We start from the raw sequence: 6,546 nt of genomic DNA, 5'->3' as shown, positions 1-6,546 counted from the left end.
TTCTTGGGCCTGATGTGTTGGTTCTAATTCAGCATTAAAAGATGCATTAGGCCCAGTGTTTTGTGATGCTCCATCACCTACTCCACTTTCCCCAAATTCCAATAAAAGTGGAATCAAAACTTGATCAACAAGAAAGTGACACACGAAACACTCCAAAATATCCCTATGACTTAAACACTCAGCAAATAAAGTAGTATCATGGTCAGATTTTATTTCTAACATAACAATACTTCTAGAAAGTTTCACATACAACACACATTGTTTAGCGTCATACCCTAACTCTTTCAAACAATCTCTCAATTCAAAATAAAATAACCTTTCTACATCAACATCTAAAAACTTCCTCCACTATGATATGGTTTCCCCTTGTATCCATTTTTTTTCCAATATTCATAACATCATCGTGGTAAAATCTCAAAGTAATAAATTCAAAAAGCATTTTAACCTGAAAATAATATTAAAGACAAAATTCATAAAGACATTTTAACAGTTGACCCTCAACAACAAATATAAAACAAATAACTTCATACAACAATAAAGGAAAATCATGTGAATGAAAGATGACATATGAAAAAAAATTAAAGACGAGCAAATCGTAAGCTAAAAAGTATGAACTATGAAGTAACCCTAGAGATGTTTGACTAACCTATCAGAGATGGAGATGAAAATAATGTAATAACAATGAACGCCTCGATTGTACCCACCAAATCCTAGTAACCACCAATTTACCTTCACCAAACAATGAACGCCTCGATTGACAACACACCAATGTTATTCAAATATGATAGTGAAAACTTTATTCGATGATAAAAACTACAAGAATGCTTCAAAAATACTATAGATTCGAAGAAATCTTTAGCTAAAATTAGGATTTACAAACGATTTTACGATTAGATTTTGGTGTTCTTAGAGAAAGGAAATGGGTGGGTAAAACAAATGGACCCAGGGTAATATAAAATGGATTTGGGTGAAATAAAAGGGTTTGGGTCAAAAGAAATGGGTTTGGGTCAAATGAATGTGGTTGGGGTCTTTTACTACATGACTTCACTAGGAGACGAGTGGCTCTCAATCGATGCATAATGTCCTGGGTTGGGTGACGGAAAGAGGAATTAAGTATACATATATGTACTTAAGGTGTGTAATAGGTCACCCATTAGTTAAAGCGTATAAATGACTTTTGGGTACAAGTTTAGCGAAAAATTTATGTCTTTTCCCCTTCTATTTCTCCGTTTTGTGTGATTTATTATCGTTGAGTAAGTTTGAAGTTTAGAGGAATATGAGGTACCACTATTCTAATAAAGCAAGTCATTTTATCATAAGAGGGTATATTTTATAACCTCGAGTATTTAAGGAAAATAATTTTGATGATATAATAATTATTGTTCACTTAATATGTACATTAGTATCTAATGTTCCAAATACGAAGTTAACATGATGTAGTCTAAATTATTACTCCCACCGTCCTATTTTATGTGTCATCATTTCCTTTTTGGTCCGTCCCAAAAAGAATGTCACATTTTCTTATATGTTAAGTATTTAAAGGTACAATTTCTCTTTTACCATTGTTGGTACCACTTAATTTTAAATAATACTCTAATACATTTATGAGGAGAGAGAAAAGTGAGTCTACTTTTAAAGGACAATTTGGTAAACAATTCAAAGTCTTCATTTATTTCCTAAACTCTGTGTCGGGTCAAATGATGTCACATAAAATAGGACGGAGGGAGTATTATTTTAACAATTTCTCTTGTGATGTACATATATATATGCTTCAAAATATCTTTTTAAAATTTAGAGGATTTTCACAATTTATTTTTGATGCTCAAGACAAAAGAATGACTTTATTTATGGATGTTACTTATGTGATTTAGACTCTCAGAAAGTTTTCTTTGAAATTATCATTACAATTGACAATATAAACATGCCCTTTTATTTACTATATATTTTCTAATATCTCAGTATTTTGGACGAAGAAAAGTTCATATGACTTGTAATATCGTCAATTGAAGTTTGTATTAGCTTAATTTTTATTATTTATTTAATAGCTAGATTTTTTAGATAAATATTTTTATTAATGCAAATATATATTTATATTTGGGTAGGTATTTGTATTTAAATTAAAGTATCATATATGTCAAAAATGTTTTATCAAGTTAACAAGATCTTCTAACTTCAAGAGATATTATTTTAAAAGGTCGTTGAGTTATTTTTTTTTAAAAAAATCTCATAACAAATGTGAAAATATGTGAATATATAAAATGTTGTAGCTCTCTTCACATGTTCATATGACATCTAAACAGTTAAACGTGAAATACACATGCAAAGCACATTTGGTTAAATGACAAGAAAAATACAAAATAAATAAGGTATATAAGGTAATATTAGTAAGATAAGACTAACTACATGATTGAACATCATCAAATTGAAATAAATATATACGTTATGCATTTAACTAATAAACTTTTTCATTGACCATCTTCATAGGTCTGCGTGAACTATATATACATATTGAACATTCACAAAAGAACCTGTAATATTTTTTTTGCTAAATTTATTATTCAAATCTTCACTTAGTTAAGCAATACTATTTACTATAACATATATTTTTTAAATTGGTAATCACGTGCATACTACTTACTAGTATCAGAATAAATTGTTCTAAATAACGCTCATGAGGTACATATTATTAATTTTTCTTTTGTGTGTGTACCTGATTCCAAATAATTGTCTAGATTTATATATAGTATTAGATTTTTCAATACCCCCTTTTTTTTTTTATAGAAAAAATGGTTAGATATACCTATTAATTTTGTGATTTAGAGTTAATATAAATTTCGTTACAAAAATGACTTACACCCTTACCGTTACTTGAGAGCATTTTTGTGAAAACTCATGTGGGTAAGCTTTCCCTACCAATTTTTTAATTTCATGAACTTTTATCTTATGAAAACATATATAAATCATGATTTTAATGTGGGTCTTTCGGTTTTCACATGCAATACGATTTCTACCGAATAAAACAAAGTGTTCTTCTATCCCTTCTCTCATATAGAGTTATTATTTCTACTAAATATATTTAAAAAAAAAAAACTAATGCACATTCCTTACATAAAATTCTCGACAAAATTAATGCTAAAAAATAGACAAAATTATAGGGAAAGTTCAAAAATGCATCAATATATTACAAACATGAAAGGACTATTAATGTTCCATGTGAAAACTCTAGGATGACTTTGTGCCTTCACCCAAAGATGAGGGACTATTTTGAGCCTTTCCTCAAAAAAAATTTGTTATCAATTTCTTGTGACATTTTTTAAGTTCGTCTCAAAGAAGATCATCTTTTATACATAGGGAAATACTTTAATTTAATTTTTTTAAAATCTTAATAAAATGATTTATAGTCATATAAATAGTCAATAAATATTTTAGTTCATAAACTTTAAATATTTTTCTTCCTTTCTTAAACTTTATATGTCAAATCTAACTCTATCATTACATTAAGAGAGGAGATTGTATTTAGGAGAGGTAACTTTTGTTATTATCATTTTTACACTTTTTTGGATGGTTGTTAGGTATCTTCTCGAGTCCATGTGCAACTTGCAAAATTCGAATAAAGTTTGATGAAACCATATTACATTGATCTAACAAAATGTGTATCACTTTATTTGTTTGTTTAATGTCGGAAAGTAATCGTAGAAAAAAAAGGAAATATTATACATTTGTATGTTTAGAAATCAAACAATCATTATCAAAAGGATACAGTGCAGTGAATGTGATTAAGCCTTCCTTAATCAAGATTTCACTTTTGAGTTTTGAATATAAAAAAATCTTTTATAAGGGACACTTTCCAAAATGAAGCTTTACGCAACGTGAATTCAAACATAATCAAACTGTCGACAAAAAAAAAAAAGTACACCGTGGGCCCTTTGTTCCCTATAAATTAATACACCAATTCACTATGTTTTTCATGTAAACCTAACTTCACTTACTTTTCTTTCTTCTCAAAATTTCTTTCTTAAAACTTTTCTTCTCAATATTTCTTTCTTAAAAGTTTCTAATATGAAGAAGGGTCGTAGCTCCATTTTTGCGATACTTTTTATCGCGATACTTGTCATTTTACTTGGCGAATTCTTGTCGATAGAAGCGGTGACGTGCAACGTCATGGAATTGAGTCCGTGTGCCCCAGCGATTATTTCATCACAGCCACCCTCTTCGGCATGTTGTGCTAAGTTAAACAAACACAAGCCTTGTCTTTGTGGATACCTCAAAGATCCTAATTTGAAGCCTTATATTAACTCTCCTAATGCAAAAAATGTTTATAAAACATGTGGAATACCCTATCCCAAATGTTAACATCGTAACAAAAAAAGGTGAAAATTAAATATATCATAAAATGATCGACATGTCATCATTTTATAAGCCTTTATTGATACTTTTATGCCTAAATAAATGGTTCTAATTAATGTTTCTGATAATATTAATCAATCTTTTTTTTGTGTGTGTATGTACTTGGTTCCAAATAATTGTCTAGATTTTTATATATGATGTTGGCCATTCTAAAATAGTGGTTTATCCAATAGTTGGTACAAAGTGTCTGTAATGACCCGCTAGGCCTTTCTGAAAACTAGTTATGTCTCTTTAATAAAGGTCTCTTTTCATAAAATTTTAATGGGAATTTTGAATTACTAATTTTACTATGGTTATTTAATTAGTGAATACAATTTTAATAATTTATTTAATATTCTATACTATTTGGCCCATGTTTTAAAAGTAATTTAGTAGGGTTTAATAACTTTAGACTAAAAAAATATAAGAAGAAAACAAAACTTGGGAAAACGGAAGCAGCGACAATTACCTCGGCGAATTCCAAACTTACCGGCCAGATTCCAAGGTAATCCAAACATAATCTGGTATTGTATATATGAATGAATAGTCTAGTATTATTATTATAAAAAAAAATGGTTTTGAAAGAAAAAGAAAAGAAATTGGATTTGAATAACCTATGCTAACATTTTTTTAGTGGAAAATTGTTAATGACTATTAATGACATGATGATTGAACAATGATTGACCTTTTTAGTATTAATAATTAGGAATTAGGAATGAGATATGCAGTAATAACATTGTTAATTGATTGAGTTATGCGGTCAATATGTGTACGAAGATTTAAGGTTGAGTTGAAAATATTATTAACAATAATATTAAAATTAAATAAAACCTAAGAGCATCTAACTGATGCATCAAAAATAATATGCTAATAATATCAAATGATTGACCATGATTAAACAATCACTACGAGGGATAACTTTAACTAAGTTTTATGTGATATTATGCCGATTTTAATGGGTTTAATATTATTTTTTGTGGTTTAAAAATTGTTGGATCTTCATTATCGCTAAGATAGTATTAAGTAGGTTTTGTTGTATTCATATATCTAGTTAAATATCTAGTCAAATAGTATTGTATGAATATCATTAGATTTATGATATTCAGAGAAATTGAAACTTAGTCATGGACTTGAGATTTGTAGAAAATTTAAAGGGTTGACATGTTAATTGACAATTGACATCAAGAATTACAAACTTGGTTATAAATTTGGGATGAATTTTTAGGTCAAGGCTAAACACATAGTAATATAAGTGTTGTTAGTTCTGAAATCTTATTGTGAATGTATATACTTGCATAGATTGCATCGATTTGGAAGCTCAACAGAAAGGGAAGGCTCAAGTCCCAGAGCGATTATTCGAGTGGTTAAGACAAGTGGATTTCTAAACCCTTGTTAAGCGTATGAAATTCGTGTATTTTCTTGTGTGGTATTGAGAGTGACTTGGAGACTTGTTGCTTATTTGTTAGTGTTGTATTCCTTGCTGTAAATTGTGCTTGTTATCAAAATGGTTATCTCCTCATTTCTCATTTGAGCATGTCAATTGCATTGTATATGAAACATGATTGTGATAAGAGTTAAGTGATAAGAGGATGTACTATTTTGAGGATCGTATCGCGCGCCGCGATGATATTATATTTCGAGGGACGTATCGCGCGTCGCGAAGGTTACTATTATCGAGGGTCGTGTCGTGCGCCGCGACAGATGCATGGAAAGATATGTCCCCCATGGGTCCCGGACTCAGAGACAGCGGGTGTGTATCATTAAGAAAGATATGCATCACTACATTTGACATTGCATCTCATGGCATTGCACATTTTATTATTGATGAACTTGAACACATGTTTTGCTGATCTTGTGATTGTTTCTCTGTGAAGCTTGTGACTGTTGAATATTGAGCTGTTATTGAGAATGTGTAAACTGATACAGTGTGGTTATTGAGTTATGTGTTTGGTAAAATGTAAACTATTAGGCTGTAGCGTGGAGGTTTAGATAGGGTGTAAGGAGTACCTGTATTTTGTTCACTTAACTTGTGTTTAGAGGTTTGTTTGTTGGGTACCGCGTGGTTTGGTACTCACCACTTGCTTCTACAAATTTTTGTAGGTTACGAGCCTAGATCTTCTTGATACCTGTCATTCTTTTCGTTTCCGAGGCATCTTGTGG

Source organism: Solanum lycopersicum, chromosome 3, assembly GCF_036512215.1.
Source record: "Solanum lycopersicum chromosome 3, SLM_r2.1".
In the NCBI taxonomy this organism is placed as follows: Eukaryota; Viridiplantae; Streptophyta; class Magnoliopsida; order Solanales; family Solanaceae; genus Solanum; species Solanum lycopersicum.
Note: the sequence above shows the minus strand (reverse complement) of the source record.